We start from the raw sequence: 16,332 nt of genomic DNA, 5'->3' as shown, positions 1-16,332 counted from the left end.
ACCCACACACACACACACACACACACACACACGGTCAGTCACTATCATTAGCTACCCTGATTTTATGCGTTCAACACAAACCATGTGGTGAAAACAGTTGTTCTGTGCATAAATTTCAAGCGGCTGCTGTGCTGCTCTTTTTCAGGCAGGACTGACAGTCCATTGTTGTCCCAGGTTCACCATGAGTCCCCTCATCATTTATCAGTGTGTTGTCACAGCCCCTTGACGCACATCCAGATGCAGCAAATACATTTTGGCTTTGCTAGCTCGACCTGACAAGCACCAAGTTCTCCTGCATCTGTAAACGATATTCCAAGATATTCCAAGTCTTCCTTTAAGTATGTCAATCCATGAGATTCACAAAATTATAGACGTGCACAAAACACTGAATTTTGATTATGTTAAAGGACAGAAATCAATGGTTAAGTGATCGAAAAACATTGAAGTGCGTAGTAAAATGTATGCATGGAAACAACCAAGACTGTAAAGGTTTTAAGAGGGTCAAAATTTTCAACCTTAATTATTTAAACCAAACTTTACCCATACACAGTTGTGCTTTAGCACTGATTTAACTCTATCGTTGTTCAGAATGCAGACTATTGTGTTTTCCATCCAGATTGAATATTCATCTCTTGCTAATTTGAAAGAGATGTCCTCCTGCATCAGGTTTTTGGTTTCAGTGGTGTTTCTAGACCTCGGTTGGACAAAACCTGCAAGTCTACCAGCCAGCCACCTCTGAAAATAAAACTAGAGCCCTTAATTGTGTTGAACTAGTGTGTTATTATGTAGTCAGCTAACTTTTCACATCCTGCTAACCACTAACCGAATATGCCTTGAACCTAATATCAGTGTGTTTTCATACAGGCTTCAAGACATTAGCTGGCTCACTAGAGTGCCAGTTGCCTGCTGCAACCGGTTTGACACCCATGAGTTGGCTTTAAATCTTTTGGATCTATCATGGCGAAGCCTCATTTATTTCTCTGTAGCGTGGCAGTAATGGGCCAATATTCTGTGAGTGTAGGTTTTGCATCTGGTGTTTTTGTCGACTCTTTGGGTGCTTCCGATCCACATCCTCGAAAGAAATACCTAAACTTTGGTTAAAAACATTTTCTTATCATTTTCTGTCTTCCTGCAAACTCTCATCAAAAATTTGAATGTTGCCATCATTCAGCACTTTGTGAAACACCCTGCCCCAAATCATGTGGTTCTAAAAGCATCAAGCTAAAAGGTAAGCACACATGTAATTCTCGTATTTATTATAGTTTCTACGTTTAAATGAGGCAAGTAAGGCCTTAACATGTATGGATAAATGTGTATATATGTATATATTAAGTTAGTTAGTTATAGTAAGTTAGTTATAGTAAGTTTTTATTACGTTAACTGTAATTCGAATTTTGTTGGAGAGTTTGTGACCTCAAAATGTTACATTTCCGGGTGAACCTGCACGTGAGCGAGAAAATATGGGCCAAATTACGGGAAAAGAGAAGAAAAAAGCATCAATGTCAAGGAGCAGTGAACTGCGATTCATGTGTTTTTGTGGTTAACTCGTGGTCAACTCTTTGTCTCTCTCACTTGTGCCGAGAGATGAGGACGACTTTGAATCGTGAAGGAAATTTCGTTGCATTTTATCGCGATGCGCTAATTCGACCGTTAGCTAGCGGGAATTAGCATGCGGGAGCTAGCTAGGCTAACGTCATGATCGTCACGTAAAAAAGAGAAGAAGAAGAAGAAGGAACCCCGGACACGAAGCACCTGTGCAGAGCTGCAGAGAGGATCTGTTGATGGCGGCTGCGGAGGGAGCTGTGGCCTGGTCCTGGTCCTGGTCCTGGTCCTGATCCTGATCCTGATCCTGATCCTGATCCTGATCCTGGTCCTGGTCCTGGTCCTGGTCCTGGTCCTGCAGAGTTCTCCCACATGGAGGTACTGACATTACGTTTCACTCCATAAGTTCGAACTTTAACACACGTTTGCAAAACGAAAAGACAAAACTAAGAGTGCACACAAGTGGAACACTTAAGATTATAAACGACCAATAAGTTTATGTTTTATGTGGTCTTTCTACCAAATGTTGTTCTGCTCGGTATGTATTTAATGCATTTTTGGAAAATGATTTATTGTGTTGGTTTAGTGGATAAGTGTGTGAATAAGGTGTGTTTAGCCATGCTCAGGCTGATGGTGATGGGTCACACACAGACACACACACACACACACACACACACACACACACACATGATGTGTCCTGTTCAACATATGGCAGAACTTGAAGTTCATGGGCAGCAGTGTTTCACAGATTTAACAGATTTATCTCTGGCAAACAGGCGTGCGTTGCAGCATTATGTTGCACGCACGCAAACATGAGCAAGGACACACAATCACACAGATAAACACAAACATCACCATGCTTAAACACCACCTTTCCAGAGATTAGTTTGTATCTGATGACAAGAAGTGCATGGCAGCAGTTTCACTGAAGAGACCCTGAGGGTGAGTTCAGCATAAACACACAAAATTAAACACACACACACACACACACGCTGACTTTTCTTGACCTTGTGTAAATCCAAGAAGGATGTCAACGTTCTCTGTGCTAAAGCCTCGCAGAAGATTTCATTTCTGACAGTTATCATTAAAAACAACGTAAATCCACATGTTTACATCTTTCTGTCCCAACGTGAAATCCCCAAACTTGCTCGTTACTTTTGTTGATGTGGCCAGGATTAAACTGAAGCCGTCCACATGCTGAACCACGTGGACGTGCTGCACCTCCTGAAGAGTTCTGCATCACAGGGAGATTGATGCAAAGGGAAGAAGTGCAGATCAGCTCTGGAGCTGTTGCGAACAGCCTGGCCTCGCTGCTCGGAGCTGACCCCAATCTGTGCTCCAGCGAGCACGGCTTCCAGTCTCTTTCAGATCTTATAGATAACATCATTGTCCCAAACAGTTTAAAAGAAAAGCTAGCAAACGCTAAAAGTAAATCAATTGCATTCTGTATGTGCGCGCATGCATGTGTGTGTTTGTGGAATTCCACGTGTGCGGTGGGCTAATTAGCCTGTTTGTTTTACATGCTTTATGGACCCGAGGGGGATGACAGGAGATGGGCACATACACACCTTACTCCCTACAGAGACCCATCTGTTGTGGAGATGGACACACACATGCAGAGTAAACAAGCAGTGTTTGTGAACTTGTCATGCAAGCGCCAAACCACATGTTTTTTACAACCTTTTCAGTCCCTTTTCATTCTCATTCAGGCTAGCTTCATACCTTTCAAACACTACTGCGGAACAATTAAAACAAGATGAGGAGCAACAGTTAGACCGTGGAGTTTTACAACTCCGCCTTCAACTCGGCGACATTGCTGCCGTTTCACTGACGACACCCGAGTCAACTCTCCGTTCCCTCACTTATAACGCAGAGGATTGTGTGTCTTCTGCTGAAAACAACGGTAGGAATACACAATGTTGGAAAGATGATATCTAAACAATTCAGGCGAAAAACTGGGTTTCTTTTCCATTGTTGTGTCTACAGAACGTTTAGTTCATGAATAGCTGCTTTATCTCTTTAGTCCAAACTTGGGCTGGGTCGTATGGGATACAGCCAGCTCTTATTAGGATCCCTTGTAGTAAATACACATTTTAAATAAAAAATGACAGGTTTGGTCTCTGTGTTCGACAATGTTGAAATCATTTAATTATGACATCACGCTTGAACTGTGCATTAGCTAATATCACAAAAGAAAAGACATGTCTCACTGTACATCATCCAAGCTGCCCGGCAGAAACAAAGGGAGGTGGAAGACTCAATATTCCACCAGAGACGCGTAGCTGCGAGGCTGAAATATAACACTCTGTGAGGTAAGCTCTTTCTCACTTGGGTAACCTTGAATGATGCTGCAGATGAGAAGAAAAAGCTATTTTCACCTCACTCCCAGGCTCGACTATGTGCTGCGCGCCGTGTGCTTGTGTGTGTGCGTGAGAGGAGGTCTACGTGTCCGTTTCTTTCACAGGAGTGATACTCCATGATTACTGGTGCTCCCCATGGATAAGGCAGCAGGCACTTAATCAAATAATAAAGTTAAAGTAAATTGGAAAGAAACGACCGCGGTGTCACCAAACACTGAACACAGAGCTCTCCGAGTTTGATGCCGAGGTCTTCAGGTCACAGATTACAGCCCGGACACGAGGGCAAACTCAGGACTTGCTTCCAGCATACTGGAGCTATATTTGATGCCCCCTTTTACTCATCGGTCTAGAGCGAAGCTCCCCCTGCCGTACTCCTGCTTTGCACACGGTATCGTCAAAATTCCCTCAACCCAAAGGGGACGGGTACAATGTTCATGGAAAAATTAGGTTGGCGACAGTTTGACAAGTCCAACAAGTCTCGGGATGTCCTTGCCAAACAAGTTTAATCCTTTTGTGTTTATTCCACAGCAGCGTTTGCGGTTCCAAAGCTGTTTGACTGTTCTTCGATGCCGATATTCAGCCCGAGCACTCGGCTGGATGCTTGGCAGCAGCAGCACAATAAAACCTAAACATGATTAAAGTCCCCTACAGAGTTGAGTGAGACATATTTGCAGAGACGTCAGTACTCCGTAGGTAAGGTCAAAAGATTTAGCAACATCTGTGGAGTTAAATCATCATGTGGGCTGCTGATCTGAAATGTTAAACGAGCTGCCAATGAAAGATTTTACCATCCCTTTGGGATCAGCCCTTTTAAATGGATAAGCCGAGCTCGTAAACAATAGGCTAAATATCTGATTAATGTAAGGCTGAGGAGGGGGTTACGTTTGTGTCTGCATACCGAACATCGTCCAGCGTCTCTCACACAGGTTCGTTTATCTAGCCGTTAAACAGCCAACCTTCACCTTCCTGTTTTCCGCCTCCCATCTTCTCAGTGGGATTCAGGCCCTAAACCGTGTTCCCTATGGCCTGTAACCTTTCAGGTCACATCCTCCCCATCCCCGACCTTCAGAGTCAGAGCAGCCTTGGGAAAGTGTTGGCGGACTGATTTACTGATGCAGGGAATGGCGGAGCTCCGGGGAGGTCACCCGGGCCTCGCGTTGCTTCACTATCCCACAAGCTTTAGGCCTGTATTCTGGGTTCGAGGTGATTTAGTGATAGGGTGTATCTGGGTCTGAAGCACGATGTCAGAGGACATGTGGGAGATGTATAGAAATCTGAGAAGTGTGTTGCACTGGAGTTATGTCTTATTTTCCACCTCAATCATTTAGGACAGGGAATGGGTGGGAGAAAAATAGGAATTTCTTTTCAAAGGTCTTGCCTGGATAATGTCAAGCTTCTCTAAAATTTACTGTTATTAAAAGCAACAAAAATGGGATAACCCTGTAACGCCAAATGTATCATATTTGATATATATATGTGTGACTTTGTAAGACCCAAACATCATTCCTGTGATATTTCTTTCTAGTTTTCTTGCCTGTTTGAGATTAAAAACCCTGAGCAATAAATTGCACAAAAATGCAACAAAAGTGACGACAGACGAAACTGTACACATGCAAATTGATATTTGGATGGGATGGCAAGAAGTGGTGTGCATGAGAGGGTCCACAGGAGAGAAGCAGAGGCAGAGCTGAATGGATGGAAGTAGAATTTTCCTGGAGAAGGAACTTGCTGCAGGGGGTGGTGTCCCTGGAAGGCAGGCCGGGGTCACCGCGGGGAAGCAGTTGAAAACAGCCGTCTTTGCTGCTTTGGTTGATCGTGAGGAGTGCGGGAAACAACACAGCATCTTGGTCTTGGAGGGTGTTATTGTAGCAGCTTTGTAAGCGTTCGGGTGGAAAGAAATATTTCGTTTTGGCAAATAAAACCTGCCCTGTGTGGTGCAGAGTTCAGTGGTGCACCAGGGGACCAGACAAGGGTAAGAGCAACAGGGTTTAGTTTTTAAAAATGTCCGTATGAGCATTGTTGTCGTGGGCAAATAAGGCATCGACTGTGGTCATGGAGGTGAGAGAGACTGTGGATGTTTCTTTAGATACGGCAGAAGTGCTGACTGCTGTGAGGAACTGATGGGGCAGTTCGGATGATGCCAAGGGAGGGGCGCATGTAGGTAAAGATAAGAGTGTGATGCTCACCGACAGGGAAGTCCAGAGACGGCTGCCACAGGGCAGTAATGTCGGTGAGTGTTGGTGTCATCCTGGTTCCAGGTTGGAGATGAACATTACATTGTCTTGTCAGTGCTCATGTTGTAGAGTAAATGTTGTTGATTTATGGTTAAAGGAATGGACATTTTACAGCTAGAATGAAGCTGTGTGGCTTAAAATTAGTAGAATGTCATTGTGGAACCCCCCCTGGTTCCTGGCCTGAGATTACCAGGAAGCCAGTGTTGTTGTGACCGTTGTGAGGTGAGGCAGGTTACCAGTCCAACAGTTCAGTGAGGATAGAATAAACCCACTTCTAAGGGATTAAGTCCAGGATGCAGTCTGCAAAAACAGAGAAGGTGGAGAAGTTGACCAATAGTGTCCAACATGTCCCCGCACAGAGAAACACTGGGAAATGGTATTCTGTGGGGGTGGGGGTGGGGGTGGGGGGGACAAGTGATTTAATGTGATTTATTTCTTTATATCTGGGGAAAAAAATATTTAAAATGAGGACCCGCGTAATGTAGATCAATTTAGAAAGTTTAACTAACCAGGGGGAGGAAATCTGTGAAACTTCTTTAGTCTGTTATCCAGACGATGAGATCATGAAGATTCTAAACCCATGCAGGTATTCCTCACCTGACACTTTTCAAAGTAGGGTTTGTGAATTCAGATCAGAGCCAGTTTTGGACCGTACTGGTTTTAACTGGCATAGAGAGTCACACAGTCGGCGCCAGCAGAACCATGTGTGCTTGGCATCCCTTGTTTGTCTGGATCTAAAAGGCCCAATTAGCATCATCCATCTGCCAATTCACTCAACAAGATAATGAACCTGGAAGCTCAATTATTCACATACATCGTCTCTTTAACCCCCTGTGGGAAGACTTTGGGTTGATCTGTGTGCAGGACAATACAATTATAACCTCCTTTTCTGTCTAATACTTGAAACTGATCTTCATCCTGTTAAGGAATATCTACAATGTTACTAGCATATGTGTCTGAACGAGTCACGTATCTTAACCTGAAACTTCATCAAAGTAGCCTCCGAACCTCCTTTAACGTAATGCTGAGCTTTACTGTATAAGTCAACCATGACCAGGAAAGTAAGAAAGTCTATGTAAATATTAATATAGCTTGGAGCCTGCCCGGGGACTCTTCATCACGGTGGTCCGTCATTTATTACCACTATTAATCACATGGTGGTCATTAATCCAGGGAGGGTTAAAAATCAAATGAATTTGTCCAAAAACAAACCGGAGCCAAATTCTGACGTGTTTGGAAACAATGTCAAATCATCTAATGACAGGTCGGCCTAAACGTATAGCCCAGCGCACGCCATGTTTTCACTTGTGCTCGTGTTTGGCCTTTTACTCAAACAAACACCATCAATATTTTTCTCCACTTTATGAACTTCATGTGGGAAATAAACAGAGGCTTCCTTTGATATATGATTTACAACATATTTGGACTTGCATCACACATAAAACACTGTTCGGATGATTATTTTTTGGAAGAAAAACACTGCAAATGGACAAATAGTTATGATACTTTGTGAAGTCAGATTCTTCTGTTTAACTTTGAGGAACAGCAGTTGGCAGACAGGGAGAGGCTACAAATAAATCTGGTAATTCTATGTTTTAGCTACATTCTATGATGCTCTGATGAAGACCTTCTAGACCAAAAACTCAGATTAAAAGTGAACTTTAGCACAGATCTGAATGTGCAGAAATCTCTGAATTTCTTCATTAGCATTTACTTACAATCTCCTGACACAAAAAAAAAACCCTTTTCTTCTTGATCTTGACTGATGTTTGCAGTCTTTTGTTCCCTTCCACAACCCCTCCGCCGTCATGGGGCAAAAACATAAGTTGGACAGCCCAAATAGGCTCCATAAGTTGAACGCCCTGAGTTCTAAGAAACAAGTGGGGGTCTTTATTACCCTGTTAAACTCTGGTTTAGCATAAGATTAAGACAAACAATAATTTGAAAAGTGAGGAAAGTGGATCCCCTCCCCCGGCCCCAGTGGAAATTCCACCCTTGCATGCCAGTGGACGTGTTGGCAGCCTGAAGCACATGGTTTCGTTTTAGTTGCTGCAAATGGCAAGTGGATCGTTTTGTATCGCACTCAATCATGAACTCAATACCGATGACAAGCGTATGTGAAAACCCACCACTGCAGGGAAATGGAAGTTAAAGGTTAAGTGAGTCTTCAACAGGCTTCCTCTAAACGCCATTTTTTTCATGTTTGCATGTTTTCTTTCACTAATCATGATCTACTTATTTTTCCCCGAGTGACTCACACTCACAACCCGAGTGGTCGACATATGTTTGCTTGCGTTATTAGGGTTGCTTGAACAAAACAGTTTCCCATCACAATCTTTCTGTGCACTTTCCATCAAGCTGAAGCGGTTCCCTACATACACAGGGACACCGTGCACACACACACGAAAAGGCACACACACTGCAGCCTTTAACATCAATCGCCGATCTGAAAATCCCCCCAGAAAGCCAGCAGGCCAGCTCTTCACACATTAGAGCCGCAGACATCATGCCAGCCGCATCAGCCACCAGGCTCTGTAATCGTTATACAGCTTACATTAAGACGTACAGTATAAACAACCCCGTCCATACGGCCGACCCTCTGAACAGCAACAGTTGCTTCCACCGATCTGTAATAAGCATGCTCAGCCGCAAGGCACGCATTAAACATTAACACTGGGCCTGTACGGGCCTGTAATCCCACTCGGGTCCTTCATGTCAACCAAAGCGACCGCTTCATCCACTAAGAGAGTTGCTCTAAATAACGTCCTTTGTTGTGTTTTTTTCTTCTTCTCTAAGTCAAAGAATATTCCACTGAAGCGAAGCTGCATCTGCAAGAGTCGCCGATCATTCAAATTCAGTAAGTTTACTGAAGTTTGACCGACCACAAAGGCAGAAAAACACCATTTTGAACTTGTGTTTGTGGTGGGAGAGCACTAAAGTTAATGTGAGCCGATGCTGGCATATTGAGGGTAATGTCGGATACATGGAGGAGGTGGTTGGGATTGTTTGTGGCTGTTTGGACCGCTGTCATCCAACAGGATCCTTTCTGACTAGCTCAGAATCTAAAAATGCTAACACGCCGTAGACGAGGTGTATTAGGTGACATTGGCGTCCGCTTCAAACGGCTCGCCTTTTCCCTGGAAACCGAGATCTTTCAGTGGTTGGCGAGGTCGTGCGGCGCAAATGGCGTGGCGCAGGATGTTGCTGAGATCATGGATTTGTCAGAGGACCAAGTCTCGCTCGCTTTCAGGCTCTGCTGTGGATAATTGGTGGTGAGGGTCGATGATATCAAGGACGTGGCTTTTATCTTACATTTCTCCATTTGGCGACAGAATCGAGGTAAAGTCAGAAAGGCACATTTGACTTCTGCAAAGGCTCCCTCAGAAACTTGTTCTCACGATAGTCGCACCGACAGCCTGGTTGTGTTTAAAGCGAGGAATTAAGGTGCTCTGCTCAGCTATTTGCAGTTCAACTCTGGTATTAATTGAAAGCCGGGTAATCTGCAGCATCGGGAGCAGATCGCTGCGTTTATGCAACATAAATTCGCTCATACGGGTCCAGATTTACTTTGGAACGACTGTGTAAACCAACGACAGGATGAATTTGTGATGCCTGAAATTACAGACGGTGATCAGGTATTTCAGGAGTTCCCTGCGGACCAGCCGCGGGACTTTGAGGAGGCTGTTTTCACTGTTTTTGTCATGGTGGTTTTTGGAAAACTGCTGATCCATTTTCCAAGAGTGTAGTTTTTGTCCTGCTGATTTTCCTTCAAAAACTTCATTTGTCCTGTTGGCACTTTGCAATAGGCGTGAAGGCGGGCACACACACTTCACCCTGCTCCACACGGCCATACGCATTTCTAAACTGGATGCTTTTAAATTCAGTTTTATGCTTCCAATTTGCCACCTATATACAACAAAACTGCACCTGCCTGCGTGGTTACTCCCTCGGGCCAGGTCCAAACTTGAGAGCGGCACTCTAAAGGAAAACAGATAAGCTACCGCAGCTGCTGAGCTGCTCCCGGGTTCGAGCTGGGGAACATTAAGAAAAGTTGTCTCCAAAGAAACGCACAGGAATTAATTAAACAAATTCCGCAAAGGCAACAGCTAAACACATTGAGACTGATATATTATTATAACCCAAATTACAAATGCTTTTATGAGATAATATCACACTCAAGGGACACTTCAAGATTCAGAACACCTCTTTAAACCTTTTTATTTCGCTATACATCCGTCCAGGGGCAAGAGCACAAAACCTGTGACTGACGGACGTGCACTAAACTGTATATGTTAACATTAGTAGGCCAAATGTGCTTGATGGCAGAGTAATTAGGATTCATATATTTTCAGCAGCAATGTGAGGGTGGAATGGTTCCACCCGCTGCTGGGATGAATTTTACATGAGGCTCTCTGGGTATGAATACATTTGTGCCTGTTTTGTATGTACATGACTAAATTAAAATTAAAAAAAAAAAGTTTTACTCAGAGGTTGTTTGAGAACATTGGTGGTCTGTCCAGTCTTTTGCAAGCCTGCAAACACTGAGTTGTTTGTATGGACTTTCAGGACGTCGGCTCGGGATCAGTCCTGGTGGAAACAGCGCCGGTTTGCCAAGCACAAAGGAAAAATCTTCAGTACAATAATCCGCAGGCAGCAGATGTAAAAGGAACAAGAGGAAATCTAAATAAAGAGCAGCAGTCGCACACCGGCGTGCAGCCGTGCACAGACGCTGGTGCAGGTGCAGCTGTTTTCGCTGATGAGTCCGTCTCTAAAGATCAAGCCGCTCTGTGACAGCTGTCTGTATACAGTGCAAAAATGAAATCCTGCCCTTTTCCTTTGTTCTCCCCTCTGTCCCTCCAGCTCTCGTCCATTTCTGTGGCACTTTGCTCGCGGGCCCCGAAGGTCTTGAGAGAAGAGGCTCCTCTGAAAACCTGCGCTCTGCTTCAGAGCAGAGGAGGGAGAGGCAGCTGCAACTACGGCGGTGCCAAAATTGCATTTCTGTCTTCACACATTGAGAGAAAATTCAACAATTACTCCCAAGTAAAGCTTCGGAATATGATTAGCATGGACCCAGATGATAATAGCTTTTACATGCTATTACACCAAAGGAGGAATCACCCAGTCTGTGGGAATAATGGAGCTGGGAAGTGAGACAATTGCTCATTATTGTCTGTTTTTTATGGGCAGTGCAGTGGAAATGGTTTTATACCACAGTTTAGGGATATCGGTTTATTTTATTTAGCTTACAAATGGATGGTTTCAGAAATGGACTCACACTTGTGGTAAAATCATCAGAATAAGCATTAATTATTTAACTCCCTCAGTGGAGACGATCACATTCACTGAACCCTTTTCATTTATTTTGATTTTATTGTGAAAGTGTGAGAGAAAAAATGAGTGTATATAAAAAAAAAGTTATAAAAAAAGTTACAATTTTCCTTAATAGTTTTAAATTAGTAATATTAGCAAGTAGTAGTTCAACTCTACAGTGACGATAAATAATGGGATTTTTATTATGTTTCATGTTTCAAATGCAAAGCTATTGTTTTTGTAATTTTAGAAATGAATTCCTAAAAACAACCCATAACTAAAATAGTTTCTTTTGTAAGAATGCTGCTGACAAACACGCGACTCGACTCCAACGGGTTTCGGGCCGTAAATGTAAGCGGCGGCTCGGTGACTCTAACATTTTCATTAACCATCCCGTCTGTGGCTCGGACCCACTCCGATCAGAGTGTTTTATTTGCGGCTGCGACCCGGCAGCGTCTGCTTTTTCGCTGAGCATCAGCTGTCTCCGCTAGCGGTGTTGTGTAACCCTGACTCAGAGCTCCGTGGCTTCTGCTGGTGTAAACAGATGGTCTCGGTCTTGATGTCTGGTTTCTGATCTCCAGCCGATAGGGAGCGGCTGAGATTTCCACGCTCCAAAAAGGTGAGATGAACACGGCAGGAAGCGTAAACATGATTCTTGTTTCACGCAAACGGCGGTTGAAGGTCGTGAATCGAATCTGTCAAGCAAGATTTTTTTAATTAATGTTTCTCGCCTCACTTCTGTCACCATGAACTTGGCAGGTAAACTGTCTTTATTGGTAATTAAGAATTCAAAAATCAGAACTGGTTTATTTTGGGCTGGAAAACCAACCCACAAACTTTATTTATGTATCAATCAGTCAAGCACCGTTGATATAAATCCAGCATGTTGTGATCCTGTGTGTATGCAGGAAAGAGAGTTCCTGGACTTAATAGGAACCAAATGTCCATGACCTTTGCTCGTGTGGGCCATTTTCTTCCACATTCTTCATACACTGACTGTGTTTTTCCATCAAATGATGTCAGCGCAGAAACAGCACGTATTCCCTGGATGCAGAGTAAGGGTGGAAGCAGGACTTTCCATGTGGGATGAAGTGATCATCCCCTGTCCTACAGAGATTAGGGACATGGTTGTATCCATCAGAGCTGCCTAATACAAAAGAAAATAGTCCTTCCAGCCCATCCAGCAGGTTATTCAGTCGGGAAGCAGCGGGTGGGGGATTTGGAGGGTTTGTGTGGATTGCATGTGATCAGGCTGGACCTTTACTAGGATTTCTTCTCACATTTTCCATCCAAAAAGGCTGAGGCACTAGCAGACCATCACATCATTACAAGGTTTTTGATAGCCAGACCTCAGTTATACTGGAAGGGAAAGTCGGCAAGGTGCCCTACGTGTTGGTTTCTGTGTGTGCGTGTGGGTGTGTGTGTGTGTGTGTGCGTGTGCGTGCGTGTGTGTGTGTGTTCGTATGACCCATTTCACTTTGCCTGGATATAGAACCATGTCAACAGCTATCACTTAACTGTGGAAGTTTTATTTTTTTCTCATTTGAATATCTTCTTTATGATCTAGCACTGCAGTTTTTTATAGTTAGTTAATGCAGTTAATTTGTTTGATAACTTGGTTTTATTTTATTTAATGAATTATTCCACCAGCTCGTTGGTGAGGAGCTTGTTTGAGCTCAGCGGAACAGTTTTTTAAAAATATATTAATGCATTTATGTTTTTTTAATCCAAACAAAGTAAACCTAATTAACTGCATACTAACTAATACAGTAAACATGACAAGTGAGCATGATCCTCCGTTACTAAACCTTTGATGAGTTAAACCCGCGCTCTGTTTAAGAGAGACGTGACGATTTACCAAGCAGCTTTTTAAAATTACCAGCCTGTCTTGACTGTCAGTTCACAGTACTATCACCATAATCCCAGCCTTCCACACATCAGGATGGTAGAATAGCAATTGTGTATGAAAAAGAATCAGATCTGTTGATTCTGACGGAGCTGTGGAGATTTAAGCATATTTAAGGGTACATGTTGTCAGCCGTGTAATCAATAAAGCAAAAAGGCTATTGCCTCTAACGCTGAGATTAGCTCTGCTGAAATGCTGCATTAACAACATAATGCCTCCATTACAACAAAGTGTCATCTTACCAAATCAATACTGACGTATCTGACGGTCCCCATGAGTCTATATGTCCGTCCGTCTGTCCCTCTGTAACTGACCGTATCATCATTGCATTACAGCGGGCTCTTCCCTTAACTGTTTGCACATCTGAAACTGGAGAGGAAGTCCGAACCCGAGCGGGAAAACACAGCCGGCAGTGCCTGGTTTGTTGCTGTCATATTTTATGACAGTGATCAGAAGCAGAACACTTTTATCATTCCGTGTCATAACAATCAACCTCATCCGGTTCCCCGAATGCCCTCCCCGGGCCTGCGGAGTCTCTGCTTATTTACAGGTGTGTATGTTCACATGAATGCCAGCGGAACGTTATACTGCTCTCCGCCACACACACGTACACAAACAATGAGGTCCCGCTGAAACTGAGATCTGAGGAGCGCTAACAATGTCTGACGTTCAACAGCCGTATTAAAGCAAGGCCCACTGCAACCAAACACAGCAGTAATTGTAAATGTCAGGCAGAATTAACGCAAAAATAAATAACTTCACCCTTCTCGGGAGAAGAAAGAGGAAAAAAATAATGTATAGCAGAATTCTATCTACACATGTAGGTTCATTTAGCCTCAAATTACACAGTTTGACTGCATGCACAGCAATGTAAACCAGTAAAATTATGGCTTTTCAAGAGAATATGTTTAGCATACCATCACACGTACGGTTTTTCCACATTCTCTTCCTTCCTGCCCTCACGTTGCAAATGAAATCACTTACGTCGAAAGGACTAACCCCCAGCCGGACCTGGGTTCTGCATTCCTGCAGGACTAGTGTGGTATGGCTGACTGAGGAGTTGGATGGCTGACAGACGCTCTGTGGTAAAATCTGAAATGCCTTGCTTTGGGGAAAAGCCGGAAAGAACTTGTCATGTCTCTTTCACTGGCTTGGAAACTCGCAGGAAGAGTAAAATCAGAGAGAGGGAGAGACGAGAGACATCCAATCTGAGAGGGGGCTCGCTTCATGTGCGATGCCCTGTGTGAAAGCATTCACGCATGATTGCCTTCTGGTCTCAGCAGAGCGTCTGCTTGTGCCATTTGTTGTTTCCACCACCGTGTCCCAGTTGCCCTGTGCTCTGTGTTTATGTGCGCATGCACAGATCAGTTGTTGAGTTCTCCGGTATGGATTTGTCTATGATTGCTCAGGGAAGAGAGCGCCACAGATCTCCTATATGCACGGAAACATCTGCATATACTTCTGGATTTGGCATTATTATCATTATAACATTATATACAATTATACTTTGACCCTAAAACATTAGCGCAAGGTCATTTTCACCCACTTGATTGTGGCAGTGATGTGGGTTGCTAACTGTGCTGTAAGTGTTCTGGGATTAAGTGGAAATAAAAATAATAACTTATTTATGAAACACAAGGCCATACTGTGCTGCTGTGGCCTGGCAAAAACTCCAGGGTGTATTCCCACCTCTCAACTGGGACAGACTCCAGCGGGCTATGTGAAGCTGCTTGGGAATAGCAGAATAGGGATGGACGTCATTACATTTGTTAATTACCCCTGATGGTAATGAGGTCAACACACATGTAAATAATTCACCTGGCATGAAGTTGAGGTTCTAAACCAGTTAGAATCCTAAAGACGGAAGCAAACCGAAACAAGTTATTCACATTTGCTGCGTGATTCATGGTTCTACATCTCCGGCTCGTTCCCGCTTCCACTTATCCTGGATTTTCTTGTTTTCTTGCATGTAGCGTCTGGGTCCAATGCTGCAGCTTGTTGGCTCATGTTACATCACTTGAGTCAATTTATCAGACTTCATGCGGCTCCATCTGGAGCCAAAGAACGCTTTGTCCAACTTTTTTTGATGTGTGAAATTGTGCGCGTATCCATGTGGTATTATTGCGGGTGTCACGGACACGGAGGCAAGCTTGGTTACATTTCTATCAGCTTGGCTCCTGTCCAAAAGTGAACCAACTGTATGTGTTCCAACTGGAACCGCGCCATGATAAAGGTAAACACTTGTATAAAGATGGCGGGAGATCTGGTTACTGCTCTTGCAAAGAGAATGTTGGATTTGCAACCTTGTATTCTGCTATTAAGGTAACCAGTAAAAGGCCTTCGTCTCTGCTCACTGCCTCTTTTTTTCTGTAATTCTTCCTCCTTTTCTCAGCTTTTCCAACACAAAGACAGAGTCGCGAGAAAGGAATCGGAACATTCGTGGCCGCATTTTACAGCACACCACGCAATTACAATAAATTAGCTTTATAATAACATAAAAAGCAAAATAGGCATGTTTTTATGAGAAGCACTCTAAGTTTCACACTTTTACTGGGAGGATCTGGGATGAATAGAGTTGTGTTTTCCTGTGCCGGAGCCCTGCAGCAGCTGGCTGGCTGCGACGTGTGCTGGAACTCAATTGTTTTCTTTAAAAGTGACATTAACATGCGGCCTTGCGATTCTCGTTGGTCAAGCTGCGCGAAAAGTGAGCGCGTAGAGAGCGGCAGAGAAGGCGGTAGTCAAAGAGAGACCTTGTCAGAAATGTATCTGTGTGTCCCTGGCCCTTGACCTCAATCATAAAACTCACAGACACAGAAGGAACCCACCAGTAAATCAGGCTGTCGCGGCCTGACACAGTGGTTTTGATCCCGGTGATGTATGGCTTTAATATGTGGATGGAAAGTTGGGGCACAAATAGAACGCAAGACCAAAAAGAAAGAGAAACCAGGAGGGACAGACATTGCGTCCACGCAGCTGCCCT

General features: G+C 43.8%; 1 long non-coding RNA gene across 7 annotated transcripts; it reads left to right on the top strand.

Moving 5' to 3' along the window:
- Window positions 1–1,325: 1,325 nt before the first annotated feature.
- Window positions 1,326–4,545, top strand: LOC105417418 (uncharacterized). 7 transcript variants are annotated; one of them, XR_965094.2, is made up of 3 exons: window positions 1,326–1,920; window positions 3,252–3,445; window positions 3,768–4,545. It is a non-coding gene; the product is annotated as an uncharacterized lncRNA (long non-coding RNA). The 7 variants fall into 7 exon arrangements; XR_003889157.1 differs by having other exon boundaries at window positions 3,252–3,854; window positions 4,253–4,545; XR_003889156.1 differs by having other exon boundaries at window positions 3,252–4,349; window positions 4,431–4,545.
- Window positions 4,546–16,332: the final 11,787 nt, after the last annotated feature.

This window comes from Takifugu rubripes, chromosome 1 (assembly GCF_901000725.2).
Source record: "Takifugu rubripes chromosome 1, fTakRub1.2, whole genome shotgun sequence".
Lineage (NCBI taxonomy): Eukaryota > Metazoa > Chordata > Actinopteri > Tetraodontiformes > Tetraodontidae > Takifugu > Takifugu rubripes.
The sequence above is the reverse complement of the archived record's forward strand: the minus strand, read 5'-3'. Positions and strand labels throughout refer to the sequence as shown.